The sequence below is a fragment of the Ambystoma mexicanum genome, chromosome 1p, assembly GCF_040938575.1.
Source record: "Ambystoma mexicanum isolate Mex_15411 chromosome 1p, UKY_AmexF1_1, whole genome shotgun sequence".
Lineage (NCBI taxonomy): Eukaryota > Metazoa > Chordata > Amphibia > Caudata > Ambystomatidae > Ambystoma > Ambystoma mexicanum.
This window is the reverse complement of record NC_090921.1, coordinates 678,153,746-678,173,276: the sequence shown is the minus strand read 5'-3', so window position 1 is coordinate 678,173,276 and position 19,531 is coordinate 678,153,746.

The window sequence follows — 19,531 nt, the reverse complement described above, 5'->3', positions numbered from 1 at the left end:
ATTTGTCTTCTATTTTGAACAATTTGAAAAAACAATCTTTAACCATATACCATAAATAAATGTTTTAAACTAGCATTCACAACAATGCAGGATTAAAGCACAATTAAATTCCATTTTCAAACTAACAATCTCAAACAATACCAGATGAAAACACACCTAAAACCGATTATTGTGACACAGGTATTACAGCACAGCAGTACAGAAGTGGGGGGCAGTGGGGTGAGAGCTTAGGAAAGTACAGGGACATATGTCAACAGAGATAGGGCAATGAGAATGCCTAGAGAGGCACAGGGTAAGAGTCAAGGAGAGATGAGACAGGCAACTGAGCAACAGTCAGCACTCATGTGATGGCAGGAGGGATGCCAAAGTTAGGGGCGCAAGGATGAAGAACCAAGCATAATTCATGTCTTTGCCAGCAATAATAGGAAGAGGGGCTGCATGCCCAGCAAGGCCCGGACAGGCACAGACAGGGCCTTTGATACAGGCCTTGGATGTAGGGGGGCGGCTAAAGCCTGCTGGTGTCATCATTTACTCTGTCAGGACAGCCCTGGACAATGCTGCTGCAGAATGAAGCTGGGTGGAACAGAGGGCTGTCGGCATACTACAGGGTGATGCGAGCGGCCATCTTGGAAGGGCCTCGAGGTGGTGGGCAGCCAGATGCCCTGTGGGGAGCAGGGCTCTCAATCCTATGTGAGCGGTGCTTCTGAGATACACACAATGTGTTCAATGCAGTGATGGCAATTCAGCAGTAGAAACCGCACAGATGCCAAATTATTTAAAAAATTATTTTAATTTCTTTCACAAGTGTGAGATGTGGACCGCTTGCCTCTCTGATCGTGTTCCCAGATCTGGATGGCGTGAAGGGGCAGAAGGAGCCTGTTCCTCTGTGGCTCTCTGATGAAGAAGTGAGCTCTGTGGACTCCCCAGGCCTAGATAGGGCCTTGGATGTTGGGGTTCAGCTAAACCTGCCGGTGTTGTCGTTGGCTGTATCAGGGCAGCCCTGGCCTATGCTGCTGCAGGTTGCAGCTGGGTGGAACAGGGGGGTGTCGGCATAATACAGGCTGATCAAGCAGCCATCTTTGAAGGGCCTCGAGGTGGTGGTCAGCCAGATGCCTTGTGGGGAGCAGGGATCTCATTCCTATGCGAGCGGTGATTCTGAGACAAATAGAATGTGTTCAATGCTGTGATTGCAATTCTGCAGTAGAAACTGCACTGATGCCGAATTATATAAAAAATGATTTGAATTTCCCTCACAAGTGTGAGATGCAGCCCGCTTGCCTCTCTGATCATGTGCCCAGGTCCGGTTGGCGTGAAGGGGCAGAAGGAGCCTGTTCCTCTGTGGCTCTGCGATGAAGAAGTGAGATGGCAGTTTAAACCGAGGAGAAAGGCTTTGAAACCAGAGAGGGCGGCAATGAGGGAACTACTTTTGACCTTTTATGAGAAGGACCAAAACGTTCAAGCGGCCTCGAGGATAAGAAACATAAGACCGGGGATTTCAGCTGAACAACAGTGCAGTGTATGAACAAGCCAACACGGGGAGAAGCGATTGCCGCCGTGGTACTGCCTTGGCTGCGATAAAGCGTCAGTGAATTCAGCACAGCCAGTGAGTCTGAGAGACTGATATCATACCACACTGTGTTATGCTCATGGTTGCAAGCTGCAACATTGTATGAGGAAAGATGACTTGTATGTGAATGAACTTTATGAAAGAGAAATAGGTACCAGATACAGAGTGGTTTGGCGCCACGTGAGAGCTCACTCGTAAGTCTCTGTTTGATATCCAACTGAGCATGTGAGAATCATTGAACTGTGGCCCTGCAGCGGGTTAAGCTAAAGCCTGTGCACATTCAAAAGTCTTCAACAACCTACAAACTGAAATTGGTTGATCCCGGCTGAGAAAGTCTAATTGTATAAAAGTGGATCTGAGCCTGGAAGAGGGGGATGCGGGGTGAACCATGAGTGGCCTGAGAAGATATTGCCGTGGTAAATGTGAACCCGACTGAGGAATGGCCACAAACTAAAATTGGTCTCAGCCCGGCTGAGGGAGGCTAATTGTATAAAAGAAGGATCTTAGGCCAGCTGAAGGAGATCCGGGCTGGAGAGTGAATTGCCCGATTTCAATATTTGGAAAGGAACTTTATTAGTTATTTTTGATGCATCAGGCCCTCTGAATCAAGAGACTTTGAACGTAAGAGACTTGGGCACAGAAGGCCCCGATGTTGGTATAAGGACTTGTATCCTCATGCAGAAGAAGCCCAAGAATGTGCTATGCTCGAGTGAACCACCTCGTCCCGTGCTAAAAACATGGGGAAGGGAGGCCAAAGGCCTGAACATCCTGACTTATCATTTTGTGAACGCTTCTTTCTTTTCCATGAACATTTCCCTAAACTATTTACAAATTAGCCGTAAGGATTGGCAATAGTTTTTTTTAGTATAGGCCCTTTTATGTTGACAAGATACACTAGGACGGCATTATTATTATTTCGATGGTCGTAGCTTGCTGCCATTTTAGATTTAGGTTTAGATAGGTGTTTTTCACACCCTTGATAAAGTTCAATAAACTTCCTTGAACTGTGGTCACTTGTGTCTGTCTTACTTTGATAACATGCCTTCCTTACAATGCCCCTATCAATCCATACCAGAATTAAAAAAATGTCACACTTCGTCTGCCATCAGCTGAATCAAGAGCCAATAAAAACAAAACCCTGGAATTCATAGCCAGCTTTGAGTCCAAGACAACCCCAATGTTTTGAGTAGGTTTTGAGTACAGTGAATGGGGACACATTGCATGCGTCTGCCCCAGGCACAATAAGGTGGAACCTATGGAAATAGGAACCCTCATGCCAAAGTAATTTTGGAGAAGGCGCCTACCCTACACTCTCAACGTGACCATGGATGGACGGGCCACACAATCACTCCTGGACAGAGGAAACCAGCAGACCGCTGAGATACCAGAAGTAAGTGCAGAAGAAGGGGGATCCAACTTGTTTATTCTTGTTAAATGTGTGCATGGGGATGTGAAATCCTCCCCCTCCCAATTAGTGGTCCTAGGGGTGGGTAATAAGGTCACTAAAGTAAGGGCCGCCATTATGCCAAACCTGCCTGCTCCGGTCTTGATAGGAACTGACCTCCCCGAGTTCAAATACATATTAGCGAAACATGAGTAGCTGAAGTACGGCCCCTTTACTGATGAAATGATAACCCAAAATAATCCGCCTGTGAAAAAGACCCTGAGTGAAGTACGATGGCAAAAGATGGAATGGAATAAAAGAATGTATGCCACGGAGTGAAACGCTGAGAGACAACTCTCATCTTTCCGGACCGAGAGTCAATTAGATGAAAGCTTGAAGAGAGCCCGAGAACAAGCCAAGTTGAGCTGTCCAGATCCAAAGAAATATCCCTGTTATGATATGATACAAGTCATTTAAAACGCGCTTGCACACAAGTGTTTCTAGGCTGACAAGACAAGGAAGGGAAGACACATGGTAGACAAATTAAACAATCTTAATAGGCCTTGTGTCATTCAGATCGTGCAAGTGCACGGGGGAAGGGAGAGGAGAAGTGCCAGGGGAGGAGGGCAGTGCAATGGCAAAGTTCTGGTAAGTGCCACCGGAGTGGCCGGCTCTAAGTAAGTTCAAGGAGGCAGGGGACTGTAGTGTTGCAAATACAGACCCTAAGTGCGCGGTAGGCCCGGTGGCAGTACATGGGGCTACTGGTCGTGAAGGAGACTGGTGCCCATTAAGGATTCAGAGGGTGCCAGGTAACCAGATAGCGCAGCAGACAGGTACATCAGTAGGGGAGAGAGAGAGAGAGAAAGTAGAAGCAAAAAGGAAGGTCTCGAGTTGCTTCCAGAACCTTAGGTCGTCCTGCTCAATTTGAGAGAGTGAGAGAGGCTGTTCTAGAGGGAGGCACCAGCCGAGGAGAGAGATCTACCCCCACTCTCTGCCTAGAGAAGCGTCTGACCCTCCGAGAGTTGGAGGTGGATGAGCGGAGAGCTCGAGAAGGAAAGTGCTTAGGAAGAGAGAGTTGGATGTAGTGCGGTCCCCGGACCCAGAAAGCCTTGTGGACAATGAAGAGGGTCTTGAACTTGACCCTTGCAGCCACCGGGAGCCAGTGGAGAGATTTCGGGGTGGAGAGATACGATCCCTGGGCTTGAGGCCAAGGACAAGTCCTGCAGTCCTGTTCTGGATTAGTTGCAGAGGGTAGAAGAGTAGAGGCAGGCATATTTAGATAGAGGCTGTTGCAGTAGTCCAGCCTAGAGAGAACCAGTGCTCTGGAGATAGTGACCTACTGGGGAAAGTGAGAAAAGTAAGAATACGTCTGAGGAGGTGCAGCTGGTAGTGGGACTTCCAAGAGAGGTCAGTGATGTGAGGAGAGAAGGAGAGGGTTGAGTCTAAGATGACACCAAGGTTTTTTGCCTCACAGGAAGCCACAGGTAGGTGGCCCAAGGAGGGAGGCCAGAGTGAAAGAGGGAAAGCAGGAGCAGGGGTACCAATGAGAAGGATCTCAATCTTACTGGCATTAAGGTAGAGATCTTTGGAGGCACACCATTCCTGAATCGTGGATAGAGCGTCAGGAATGAGCAAGAGAGGAGAGGAGGTTGAGGGGAGCCTGAAGGAGAGCTGAGTGTCATCCGTATAACACTGAAAGTTAAGAGAGAAGGTAGAGATAAGGTTAGCCAGAGGTGCCAAGTAAAGGTTGAAGAGCCAGGGTGAGAGTTTAGAGTCCTGGGGAACACCACGTGTGGAGAGAGAGGTGGTGGAGAGAAAGGACCCAAGTTGGACCTGGGAGGGTCGATCAGAGAGGAAGGAGGTCAACCAGGCTAGGGCCTTGTCCATGATGCCCAGTTGTCACAGGGACGATTGATCAGGATGGGGTGGTTGATCATGTTGAAAGCAGAGGAAAGATCAAAGAGGATGAGGACCGAAGGAAAGCTAGAGCCGAGATTAGAGAGCAGGTCTTCACAGGTGTTTAGGAGAGCAGTTTCTGTGCTTCTGGCTGCTCTAAAGCCAGACTGATGGTCATGGAGACAACCAACAGATTCAGTATGGCCAGTAAGTTGGGAGATGGCTAGCTTTTCCAGGAGTTTGCCCAGGAAAGGAGTGATAGAGATTGGGCAGTAGTTTGCCAGAGAGGAAGGATCAGCAGAAGGCTTCTTAAGGAGGGGGTGCACAAGGGAGTGCTTTAGGGGAGAGGAATGTTCCAGTGGCAAATGAGTGATTCCAGAAATCAGCCAAGGCTGGAGCAAGGGTGTTTATGTGATCCCTGATGGTTCTGGGGGAGCAGGGAGCACCTGCTTGGACAACACTTTCATAGATCAGACTTGTCTGGAAACAGGAGATAGGAGGAGGAGAGGGAGAGGCAGTTCAAGAAGAAAAATGGGTTGCATTATCGAGTCATATTAGACACTGAAAAGATTGAGCGAGAACAGTTATACCATCCAAGGCCCCTCTACAAAAGATGCCTCTTATCAAGGAACCATTCCAAAGGATCAGGATAGATATAGTCAGGCCCCAAGAACCCAGTAGTTGGAGTTACAGATACCTACTTACAGATACCTACTGATGGTGGTAGATTATGCTATAAGATAACCTGAAGCATTCCCAATGAGAGGCACATCAGGCCACTAGGTATGCAACCTATTGTTACCATATTTTGCTCCAGTGGGCATCGCAAGGGAGATTGTATCTGACATGGGACCAATTTCATGTCCGCCGCTATGAAGCAAGTCTGCAACACCCTATGTATTTCCCATCTACGAACCACAGTATATCATCCCCAGGCAGACGGTAGTGTCAACAGATATAACCAGATTATAAAACAAATGTTAAGGAAAAACGACCAAACCTGATGGTCGCAACTGGGGCAGAGCCCTTCCTTGGGTGTTGATGGTCTTGCGAGACACCCCACAGCAGAGGTCAAAGTGAGTGGGAGCGGTCGGGAGCGGTGCTCCTACACTTTTTATTTTTAAGTTGCACTGTTCCTATACTTTTATTTTAAAAAGAAACCGTTCTGGAAGGGTTTCGTTTTAAAATGAAAGTGTAGGAAGAAGTTGAAGCCTGCACTTTCAGTGCAATGCTCTGAACATTCCCATAAATAGCAGGTGTATTTATTTGGGGGTTTGGATTGTGTGTATGGGGGGGTGGCGATGGGGTTTGTGGGGAGCGGGAGCAAGCCAGCAGGGAAAATATAGTTCCACTACTTATTTTCGTACACTTCGACCACTGCCCCACAGTCTTCCACAGGATTCTCGCCATTCGAACTCCTATTTGGAAAATCCCCGGGAACAATACTGGATCTCATAAAGGAAGAGCGGGAGACCCAAGGTGAAGCGACTCCAACAGAATACGTCCATGAGTTGAGAACACATCTAGGTAATCTTCAAGATCTAGCTTCCAAAAATCTCGGTCACTCACAAAGAAGACGGGAGGAACAAAATATAAAAAGGGCAGCTGGGTGAGGACCTTCAATCCGAAGGACAAAGTATTGGTCCTCCTTCCCACTTCGTAGAACAAGATGCTAGCCCGGTGGAGAGGATCTTATGAGATAAAAAAAGGTAGAACCTGCTAATTACCTAGGCAGCCAACAAGATCGACAAAAGAAGGAACAGCACTACCACATCAACCTCTTGAAAGAGTGTAAGGAAAAAATCCAGGTGGTGTCAGTCTTTCTCAATACTACTTCTTGAAATAAAACACTTTTGTCAAGATAGCAAAAAGCAACTCGTCTCAGTGATGCTACTGCTTGTGTGCTTGTGAAACAAATGATACAGTACATGAATGCTCTCAATTCAAGAAAGGTTCTTGCCACATATGTTTCTGCCTATATCAAACCACTGTGTTCTTTCCTGGTCCACTCACCTGCCAGGACTAACCACTATAAGCCATTTCCTCGTATAATCGCCTGCCAGGTAGAAAACTGCTACAACTAACTTCAAACTTGATGTGTCACAGGTCTCCCCCCTTCTCACCTGTCTGTATTGTTTGCTCGTGATCTTCGAAGATGTCTTTTTTCGCACTGTTTGGGATTTATATAACCCCGTGCGTGGGTCCTCGGGTTCCAGCGTGCGGTTCGTAACCAAGCTCCAGGAAGCGTTCAGATGTCCGGGGCGAAGACCAGGAAATAGCGAGGTTCGCACTCAGAGATACGAATGCGATGGAAGTCCAGGATATGCAAGGTGAGGATAAGGGGAAGGATGAAAGAAGAGGAATTCAGGGGACCGGGAACCAGGAATCAGAAGTAATCACTGAACGAGCTCAGGCAACACACGTCTGACTACTGTGTCAGTCTAGAAAAGTAGACACCCTTCGAACGGAAGGCAATGCAGGATAATTGATTGGCCGAAGACCAACCGCCTCATTTAAAGTGTTAAGAATATATGCTCATTAGTTATTACGTAGCTATTAGCTCAACTAGAGTGCGGCCATTTTAAGATGACCAGAATCGCCATTTTGTTTTCTCTCTGCTCTCTCTAACGTTGCCACTTTGCCTCATGTAAAACTGCTTTGCTGTAGATATTATTTTGCTTCAATGGTCCAAGGCTAAGAAACATGTTGAAAGATTACACTGGAAAGCCAGACAGAAATGCCCGATTCCCTCCCTCACATATTCTTGAAGGCAGGGAGCAAGGCATTTTAATAAGTACACAAATGCCAGCGAGTCTCCTGAAAGAATAGCAATGTACGAAACTAACATTTAAAGAGTTGAATTATTTTCTTCTTTACGGCCCCCTTTCTGAGCCCCAGAGAGCAAGCTGACCTCTAGAGCGATAATCGAAACTAAGAGATAGTGAGGCCTGGTATGTACCAGTCTCCTACGCGCAGCTTGCCCATGAAAACAGAAGCGCTGTGTTCTCGCAAATAAAGAATGGTGTCTGTAAATTTGAGATTGCAACCTGTTACTAAATATGGTGGTCTAAAGTGTCATAATCGTCACCATGGTCAATCATCGCCTCCAATTCAAAGGGGATGAATTAGGGGCGGCATCAAATGTGTCATTACTGATTGTAGGATGCTCATTTTGTATATATGTAACTGATGTATAATTTTCATTTGCTTGCGTCCCCCGAGGTCTGTTAGACACACGTTGCGGGGCGTGGGACCACTTGGCCAACTGAGACTATTTGTTATGCAATAAACCCTAGATTTTGGGAATACAACCTCGTGTCTGGCGTATCCATTTGTGTGTGGTGATTGTGCCTTGTTTCCACATCCGAGGGTACCTCAGGGACCCCTTCACTGCAAGCGGTAGTGTTGAGACGCGCAGGGCCGCGGGGGCGTGTCTGCTTTGTAGAACGTAGAGCGTACAACGCTGAGAGTGGCAAACAGAGTTCCGCGTTCAGCGGCCATGTTGGGAGTACTACTGAGTTCAGTCCTCTATGGGTCAGGGACCACAAAGTCCAGAAGGGACACGTACGGTGGTTCATGACATGATGGCAATATTGATTCCAATGTTCTCCACACCAGTCTTTAGGTATGGTTTCACAGTATCTTGGCTGTTGGCAATGTGAGATACAAGCTTTCCCAAAAGTATATCTAAGAAAAGGGCATTTATGCTTTGGTTGCTTCTTGGCTGATGCTTTTCTCAGTGGTTGTCTTGATATGGTATGTCCATAACCTCTTGGCTGTGGGTTGCATCGGTTAGAGGGTTTCCCCACTGGTCATTTTCCCAAAGTCTTTTGACAGCCTCTTGGCAGTGGGTAGTACTGGTTATCTCCCCTGTTGTAGTTCTGTATAAGGGAACTTTCTTCGTTGCCACTAAGCTTCGTTTTCTCTAACCATTCGTCTTTTTAGTAAATACATTTTCCTTTAATTTTTCAATTGTTTGGTATGCTAAATTATTGTTTGGTAACAACTTACATGTACAGAGCACCCTAGCGTCAGCATTCACTCTCTGCCAACTCACTGGTTCTTTGCGGCGGCTCGCTCTTGCTTTTAAATTTCCAAGCTATCCTTCTGGGTTCGGTCTGCTTCCTCTTCCACTTCTCCGAGCCTCAAGTAAGTAGCACGTAGGTATTCTGCGTCTTCACCGGTCTGCCACATGCTGCTTCGGGAGCACGTCTCCTCCTCAGCTGGGCTTCTTCATAGTACACAGCTTTCCGCTGCATGTTCTCTGCAGTTCTGCTTGCTTTTACCCTTTCGGGTGACTTGTTGTGAAAGGTGAGAAATGCGAGACAGACAAGTAGATAAACACTTTTCACAAGTAGCCATTTTATTAAATAATAAGGGTGTGATAAACGCCTCACTTTTCCTAACCTAACAAGGATTTCCCGGCCTATCAAACTAAGACTAAAGGAAAACACTCTGATAAAAGCAATCTATCCCTCACACTTGCACATACAATCAAAATCATACAGGTATCAAATGGCCATTCTAGTTCAAATAAATAACAGTTATATTCAAATATCAACTTTGTAACCTTGTAGCAGGGATCAGATCCCCTTTCTCAGGATTTAAGCAGGATTTTTCAATTCAAAGTTCTGAACAAGAAAGCTATTTTAATAGCTAAGCTCTGCTCAGAATACAACACAAAAGTTCTTCTCATTCCAAATGTTTTTCACTTGGCATTAAGTTGGTATTATGATTGAACATGATTTATCACTCTTCAAAATGATTGTCCAAAATGTCCACAAAACAAAAAAAACATTGGCCCTCATTACAACACCGGCACTAAACCATGGCGCTATTAGCACCATGGTTGGTGCCGGTATTGGAACGTGTCCCCCATGGTTCAATGGGGAATTACCACCCCATTCCAAGGTTGGCGGGGCGGTAATTCCCCATTGAACCATGGCCCTTCCCCATTCCCATTTTCGCCCCACAGGGCTCAATGGGACTGGGGAAGGTGCCAAGTACGGTACCGCATTGCGTTACCGTACTTAACACCAAGGTCCCTTTGCGGGTCCCTACTTTAACGGCTGGTGTAGACCAGCCGTTAAGGTCGGGTTCCGTAAAGGGACCTTGTAATGAGGCATTAAGTGTTTAACGGCGCCGACACCTTTCACGGCGCCGTTAAACACTTAACGCCAGGGTCGTAATGACCCCCATTGTCTTCATATTTCCAGTCAATATTTCAAATAACTTGATCAACTACTTCCACATTTCTTCATCAACAACTTTTTGCCAGGATGGTTTTATCACAGTTTATCATAACACAGTAGTGGCCTTGCCACTTTCTTTCCACTACAACCTTCCACCACAATGTAGAACATCAATGTCTTCTTCCTGGTCCACTAGACTGTCAGGACTACCACTAATAATCCCTTTCCTCATATACTCGCCTGCCAGGATAAAAACTCCTAACACTACTACAAGTACTTTGTGGTGAAGCTTGTTTCAAACCTTAGAAAAGTCTTTGACCTTTAACAACATCTGTTATGGAATAAGCAATATGCAATACACATTGATGCTATTTGTTCCACGGATTTGTCACATGCAATGCAGGTAATGTTCCTCTCCCCCTTGATACTTTCTACAAGGAGGGCTTCTCTCCTGCCACTTCTGATTTCCTACAGTCACACCATTTAACTGCAGGTAATGTCTCTTATTCCAGCTTCTCTCTTTAGGAAAACTATTTACCCTTTCAGTGCAACTTCTGCTTCTCTTGTCAACTCCTGAGCTTCTGGCGGTTCCCGTCGCACTCCCTCACCCCGCGCCTTTCTGAAAGGGAATCTGTCTTGTGCCTCGCATATGCTGGTGTTTGCCAGCCATCAGTGTAGGGCACAGTATAAGGAGAGCTCTACACTTCAGAATTCTGACTTCTAAGACTCTCTCAGGACCGTAATCTGCTATGAACACAGCAGTAGGTCAAAAACCTTTGTTTTTCTGCTTATGCTGCTCCTACTGTTGCTGGTTACATTTTATAATGACCTGCACCTGAAGGGGGCTTTAAATATTCAAATGTCCCACTCATGTGTGGATCATTAGAACCACTAGACTGCACACTGCAGTGCTGTACCTCTGAGCCCCTCTTCCTCGTCCCAGTACTTGAAGTCCCTAATGTTCTAATTTCTTTTTATAGCAAAGGTCTCAATTTTACAATAGGTCATTAAAACTGTGAGATCCTAAGGGAAGTTAGAGGGTTCTCCCAATTCTCCTGCCCCAAGTCCCCTCCCATGTGATCCTCCCACAGAACACCACCTCCAGGGTCAGGATGCGTCTGCTTTTCCCTGGCCAAATGAGAAGAGTCCCCGGCGAGGGTCTTTGGGATAATCACCTCCGATTCATCACACTCCTCTTGGTGGGCTTCTTTATGTGGCTGCACCTTGGATGGCTTCAGCTTCCCCAGCTGTGCCTCCCGCACTGCCATTCACTGCTCCTCAGTCTTCTTCCTCTGCTTCATCTTTATTCTCTTCATTTCTCAGCTGGGCCTCATCTTGAGTTTTAAATATCCCGCTCTGGTGCATTGAGTGACAGCAACCAGACTGCACCTTTGAAAATTCACTATTCTGAGTTCCCATTGCCTCTGAGCTCATCTTCCTCATCCCAGTACTTTTTGCATTATGGGAACTGAAATCCATAGAATGCGTAACATTAAGTTGTTCTATTTTACAATAAGCCATTGTCAATTCAGGAATTATAGGGGAATTGTGAGATAAGGAGATCCCCCACTGACTTTCAGCATGAGTCACCTCCCCAGTGATCCTCAAACATGAAACCACTCCGGGGGTCAGGATTAGGTAGCAGCTGCCTTTCCCTGGCCACAGCAGGATGCCCACACCAGGTTTCCAGTGATGATTTCACTGGATTCATCACAGTTGTCTCCCCCTCTATGATCCTCCCTCAAATAGCCACCTCCAGGGTTTGGATCAGAGAGCGTCTGCCTCACCCTGGCCACATTAGGGGAGGTTGCCCCCATGGAAGTAGTGATGACACTGACAGGTTCATTACAGCGTACCACGCTACCCGTTTTCCTTAAGCTTTCCCATTGTGGAACAACACCATGCAACAGAAATTAAAGTGTTTACTACCTTTTCTAACAAGAATAGGTTTCCCACAAGAGATCCTAACAGATCAGGGTACCGCCTTTATATCACATTTAATGCAAGAGGTGAAGGAAATGATCAACATTAAAACCTTCTGAACCTCTGTATACCACCTACAAACTGATTTGTTTAGGTGAACATTTCAACCAGACCCTGAAAAGGATACTACATAAATTGGTGAAGGCTGATGTAAAAAACTGATATGTGATGTTTCCATGGGCTTTGTTCGCAACCAGAAAAAACCCTCAAGCTTCTCTGGGATATTCCCCATTTGAACTCCTATATGAGAGAGAACCCAGAGATGTACTGGATATGTTGAGGGAAAGGGAAGAGGCCATCCTACCAATTTCCCAAAGCGCTCAGAAATTGAGATCATATATGGCCATGGTGAAATACATTTTGTGGAAAGGCAGGCCCAAGAACATCAAAGGGTTAATTATGATAGGAATGCCACTCCCAGGGCTTGTCCTCTTACTCACTTCTGAGAGTAAAATGGTATCAAATTGGTTCAGACCTTATAAAATACTCCCAAAAAAAGATCCATTGAACTATCTTGTCTCACAGCCAGACCGGAGACAGAATCCCCAAATATATCATGTTAACCTCCTCAAAGAGTGGAAAGTAGATCAAGGAGAAGATCACCAATTCACAGCAGCTCTCCTTCTAGACCCCGATAAAGAAAACACACTAGTCTCCTCTGACCTGTCACCGTCCCAGTAAACAGACCTTAGAGACTTATTAGCTCCATTTCCTAAGGTATTCATAGGAAGAACCAGGGAGAGTTAAAACAAATGTCCACTGCATTAGAACACTTCCTGGAAAAACAATTAAGTTAAAACCCTATCAAATACCCAAGGCGATGGTGGTATGGGCATGCAAACACTACCATCTCTTCTTATATGGACGCCAGTTCACAGTCATCACAGACCATCAGGCCCTTACCACCATCTATGGCAAGCCAACAGCAAAGATGCCCCCACGCATTGCCAGGTGGGGACTACGATTGCAAGAATACTCATTCAAAATCATACACCGCCCAGGGAAGGACAACAACCTGTCGGATTTCCTTTCCTGTTATCCCCTACCAGCACAGGATGAAAGACAATCCATCACAGCAAATCAGTACATAAACTATCCAGTTAGCAATGCAATGCCCAAGTCTGTCATGAAGGCACAACTGCTGGAAGAGCTGGGAAAAGACAAAACTACTTCAGAAGGTACAGCAATGCCTGAAGTCGGGCAATTGGCACACAAGAACAACACACGGACAGCCTTTAACCACAGCCAAAGAGAGACAGTTCCACACCTTCAGGCTAATAAGGCACACAATTTCGGTCTCCCCGGAAGGGCTCCTGTTGAAGGAAAACAGAATTATCATCCCGGCAAGCCTACAGGAAAAACACTGGCACACTCCAGACATCGAGGGATTGTTTTCACGAAAAGACAGCTGAGGACCAAGGTGTGGTTTCCCCAAATGGATGAAAAGGTGGAACAAGTACTGAGCAAATGCATTGCATGCATGGCGGTAGCCCCACGCACCTTCCCGAAGCCCCTCAAGATGTCTCCAATGCTACCCCAAGTGTGGGATGAGGTTGCCATAGACATGTTTGGTCCCCTACCAAATGACAAATATGTACTTGTAATTATTGATGACATGTCCAGATTCCCGGACGTTCACCTCATCCATTCTACCAGCGCCCAGGCGGTGATCCCCGCACTGGACAAGACTTTTGCAGACTATGGAATTCCCTCCATCATAAAGTCAGACAGTGGCCCTCCCTTCAGCAGACATGATTTTGCTATGTTTGCAGAACACCTTGGTTTCCAACACTGGAAAGTCACACCTTTGTGGCCGCAGGCAAATGGGATGGTAGAAAGATTTATGAGCAATCTAAAATGCACCTTACAGGTATGCTCCATCATGAAGGGATCTTTCATGCAGGCAGTGTGTACGTTGCGAAGGGACTACAGAAACATGCCACATAGTTTCACCAGCATATGCCCATCTGCAATCATGTTCGGGTGAGTGGTCAAGACCACACTACCACATAGTTCTGCCCTGGCCCCACCTGCTGAGTGTGCTGAAGAAGCACGGGCCAAAGACAGGGAAAGCAAGGACAAAATGAAGGAGTATGTGGATCAAAGAAGAAGAGCAGAGCCTAGCCCTTTCCGCATAGGTGATCTCATGCTAGTTCGACAAAGCCAAGACTCCAAAGAGGTGTCTGCATTCAAGCCTGGCCCTATGACTGTAACCCATATACAAAGGTCTATGTTAACGGCGGCCAGCCCCAGTGGAACCATCATCAGAAACCCATCCTACTTTTGCTCATTCAGTGGCCAAGGCCCTCAGAGGAGCAGCAACGACATAGACAGTGAAGACTCCTCTGATCGGGACTCTGATTACTGAGAAAAGGACATAGACGCTGATGACAGTAACAGTGACTGTCAGCCTGAGGACGTGCTTCTGCTGCAAACTTCCTCTTGAAGGGTGATTCGCAAACCCTCATGTTGGATTGAAGAAATGAACTAAGGTACACGTTTTTTGTTATGTCGGGGGGAGATGTAACGTCCCCTCTCTATTGTTAATTTATGGAAGGGACCCTGTCCCCTTTTAGTTGTTATTATATTTCACTTGGTCATGCCCACAGTCTTTACTTCGGTGTGCCCTCAGCACTGTCTTTCACAAACTTCACTTTGTGGGTCCCAGACCCTCTTCTTAACTCCACAAATATAACAGTTCTCATTTCACTGCTTCGAGCCCTCTGTAATTCCCAATCTCAAAAGTCTCTCTTAACTCGTGTAAACATACACAAAGCCTCGCTGTCACTTTGTTTCTTAACACACTCTTTCAACAATGGACAAATGAAGCTTTCATCTTCCTTGCGTCTCTTGCCACACGCTTGCCTCGCTTTGCAACATTGTATTTCATTTGTGCCTCGTGCCATTCACAAACCGGGTACCTTCTGCTTGGACCTCACTGGCTGTGTTTCTCTTTATCGATTTATGAGTGTCAAGGTCAGGGTCTTCTCTGCTGTCCCTCTGACACTCCCGGGCCTTCTTGCACGCCTGGGGGAATTAGCACCTGTACCACACTTTCTCTTTGGAGTTTGTTTCCTCGAGCGACCCCCTTCTGGCTCCTTGGAGACACGGCTCCCTCACCACACTTTGTGTAGCTTTTTCACCTCTCAGGCCCTCAGCGTCTCAGTGCTTCCTTCTCTGCTGACAGATTTGTGGGTCCCTAGGCGACCCAGTTTGTCTGCCTGCTCGTCTTCCAACTCATGTGCCTTCTTGAACTCCAACTCGCTCACCGTGTGACTCTATGCTCCACCTCTTATATTCTGGGTAGCCGTCAAAGTGTTTCAGGTGTGTGTGTTTATGACTTAGTGCCTGACCCTGCCTCGTCTCATTATCGGGACAGGACCATTGCATACTACATGGGGTAATCTTCCGAATCTCAGTCTTCCTCTTCCTCGTCTCAGTAGTTGGGCTGACATAGAATGGAGGGGAATTATAGGAGTTGTGGTATTCCATAAAGGTAGGGGGCATATTGGGTAAATAACTGTCTGGAAATGGGGGATACCATGTCTTGCCTTCTAGTGTTTCTTCTCCAGTCCCCAAAGACCCCCTACCCAGGTGATCCTCCCTGGCTTGTCCACCACCAGGGTCAGGCTCCAATAGCAATGGCCTTTCCCTGGCCACCTGAATAAGGAATCCCCGGGGCTTGAGTAGTGAAACACCCTCAGGTATTTCACAGGAACCACACCAATGCCAGAGTCATGCCGTAGTTCCTGGATTTGCAACCCTTCTGTTTTACAGTTGAACATCAAAAGGGACAAGAACAAGGAAATGGAGATTTACTAAGTCGGTTTCTGGCCAGTGAAGAAGGGGAAACCAGAAAACGAAAGGGAAAGTTATGTGACGAATTCAAGAATTTGCCCCTTCTCCCCAACGGAAGCCCCCCATGCCCCTGTAACGCTAGGGAGGTAAGCCCTGTCTGCAATACCCTCCTTAGGGGTAGAGGCTAGGGACCAGGAGAGAATCCCCCTTTGGGGACAAGGACTCCCATTCTGATGAGGAACTCACTAAAAACCCTCTCAATAGTTGCTCTGAGAACATTTACTGTGGAACCATGTATGAGGAATAAACCAGCATCTGTTATTGCCACTCAAAAGCCATAAATATATTTTTCAATGGAATATCCTTTTTCAATGAGAAAAGGAGACCAAGCAAGAGCAATAGAGAGGGATCCGGACAATATGCTGGAGAAGTCCAAAGCATACGTCACACAAAACAAGGGAAGAGACTGGCAAATGAAAAAGTCAGCGAGTTACATAACGGCTGTTGCCAGTTACTGAGCGAGAAGCAGACGCGCAGCGTCTTACTTGGTAGATAGAGAGAGAAGTAGACGCGTAGCATTTTACTTGGGAGAGAGAGAAAGAAGCAGAAACACAGCATCTTACCTGGAAGGGAGAGAGAGAATCAGATGTGAGGTATCTTATCTGGAAGAGGGAGAGAGCTGGACGCCAGATGTCCGGGCTCCAAAAGGGAACGCGAAGCAGAGATAGACACACAGGGGGTCATTCCGTGTTTGGAGGTAAGTAACTGTCCTTACCGGCATGGAGCAAATAACGTGTCCGTGTAGTCACAAGCCCACTAATAGAGGACTATTACGACTTCGCGGACACAAGCTTTGCGCAATGCCGTTAAGGGCATCACCGCCATGCCGTAAAAGGGCCCTTAGCAGCATCATGTAAAGCGCAGATTGCACTACCGGCATTAACCAATGCGGCATTAGCGGCCACCGCTAATAGCGGTCACCGTAAACAAGCGGAACCGGAAGTAGCGTCATTGCACAGTAACGGGAAGGAGCACGGCGGCCATCTTTAAAAACACAATCCATTGTCACCCTCAGCAGCCAGGACCTGTTGTATACTGCTGTTGTTGAAAACTCATCCTCTAACATACCACAATGCCTAAGGCTGTGAAGAAGGGTGCCTCCCGCCAGCGCAATGAGCGCTTCAATGAAGATGAGCTGACCATGCTAGCGGACACCCTGCAAGAACATGCAGACATTGTGTTTGCCCAGAGCATGAAGAGGGAGGCCATAATACAGAAGAAGGAGATCTGGGCACTTGTGGCGCAGAAAGTAAGCACGGTTGGTAACACCCCCCGCACTATCAAGGACTGCAGGAAGCTGTGGAACGCAGGAGCCAGGAAATGTCAACTGGCGGACGAGCAAGCTCCCCCATAAAGCTGTCCCGGTGGGAGGACATCTGTGCTAGCCTGATCGGCATGTAGGGCATAGAAGGTGTCGGAGACATGGAGTGTGGCGCCACAACATCGGCAGATGGAGGTGAGTGTCCTAAGAAAACACTGTGATGCAGAGTCTGATGAAAATCCACCAATATGTCTGTCCAAAGAGGCAAGCCATGGAGCAATACACACACATTCCCAGCAAAGTTGTCAGACGCAGCACAGACACATGCAGTTGCCTGCAGCAAGGCAATGTCGTACCTGACACATACCACACAAAGATGTAAATGTCATAAGTCACACTGCATGCAGGCCCCAACAAATATGCATGTCACATACCATACGTCTGCCCCAACATGAGTGACCCCGATGTATGCCTGCATTACCCACCCCTGTAGCAAGCAACGTGATCATCCAAACTCAAATGCCCATTACCCTCGATTGTGTAGATGATCAATTGTACAAATGTATGCATGATGCCTATCAAACATCACTCATGCCGTCCCTCTCTTCGACCCCCACAGGCTCAGACCATGACAGCGATGCGCAGGACTCACCCCCACTGACAACCACACCCCGGAAGAGGGCCCGGGATGAGGCCAACAGGCCTTCCACCTCAAAGGGCCAACCCAAGGGCCGCCATGCACCACCAAGGAAACCACCTCAAGTTGCCAGGGCACTGGTGCTGTCAAGGGGCGTCGAGACCAAAGCGCCAACACCTATCACACTGCCACAGGACACAGCTGAGGCTTCACACTCAGCAGAGTCCAGTTCAGTCAGGGAGGTGGCAGCCACAGCACCCCTGGCTGAGGAGGAGGCACAGGAAGAGGTGTGGATGCCCGTGGAGGACGATTCCTCTGAACTGCCCCGCACACCCAGTCCACTACCATCCCCCCAGGTCACATCTTTGGAGTCTGACCACGGCACCACCCCGGAGCAGTCTCGGGGGTAGGGGGAGTTAAATCAAGGGGCCATGAGTCCCATAGTGGAGCGCATTGAAGCCGACCATCACACCCAAGCACCGTCCACTCCACAGATGCACCGGCGGGGCCACAGCGGCATGAGGAGCCGATTGCCCTTGTGCGTCAGTTTGTGGATGACAATGCCCAATCAAGGATTGAGTGGCGTGAAAACACTGCCTCCCTGGGCAAGATAATTTCCGACAACACCGCCTCCCTGGGCAAGATAATTTCCGACAACACCGCATCCCTGGGCAAGGTATTTGCAGACAATACTAATAGACTGTGTGAGGAGGTATCCACCCTGCGGCAGGTCCTCGGCCGCATCGCTGATGCTATGGAGGCAGAACGTCCAGCACCCCAGATGGAGCAGGCGGCCACACCATCGTCTTCCAGCTCAACCCAGACCAGCCCACTCTGCAGGTCATCGCTCACCCTGCGCCGGCCGGACATGCCGCCACCAGGTCCATGGAGTGCCAAAAAGTAGACTGGCCAGCCTGATGAAGGCATTATACACTTGTTGGGATATGTGTGGGGGAGTTGTGGGGGGAGGGGGTGAGGGTGTGTGGGGGAGTTGTGGGGGGAGGAGGAGGAGGAGGGGAGGGAGGGTGTGTAGGGGAGTTGTGGGGGGCAGGGAGGGCTGAGGGTGGTGGAGGGTTAGTGCACTTTCGTTTTCATTGTAAATTTCAATACACCCGTTGTGTTAAAAGTCATTGCGCATGTGTCATTTATTCATATACAGTGCATAGTGTACATGTACCCCCACACCCAGTGCCCTCTGTCCAAATATCATGTCACCATCTGCAGTCATGTGTGACAGTAATATTGTGCAATAACTGACTGATGCACAGCACGTCCCTCCTGTGCATCGGCACCACAATGATGTGCAGCCACTTCTTCTTCATCCCCTTCATCATCATCAGGTGGTTGCAGTTCAATGTCAGGTGGCAGGGGCACGTTGCGTCGGATACACATGTTGTGCAGCATGACACATGCCATGATGATCTTGGCCACCTTCTCATGCCCGTCGGCTAAGGCAGCGAAACCATGCCTTCAACAGGCCAAAGGTCTGCTCAGTGACCACACGGGTATGGGTGTGGGATCGATAGTAGTCCTCCTCATGCCTGTTCTGTGAGTTATCGGACAGGGGTGAGGAGCCACGTCATCAAGGGATAGCCACTGTCACCTGTATGGGAGGCAAAAAAAGGTATATGTCAGTCGATTGATGATGGACAGCTGTACTAGTCACACATGCCGGCAGATTATCGTTGGTCATATGCACATGTCCCTGGTTGTATGCACGCCATTTTTAGGCCCTCAATGTGTCCTGTGCCAT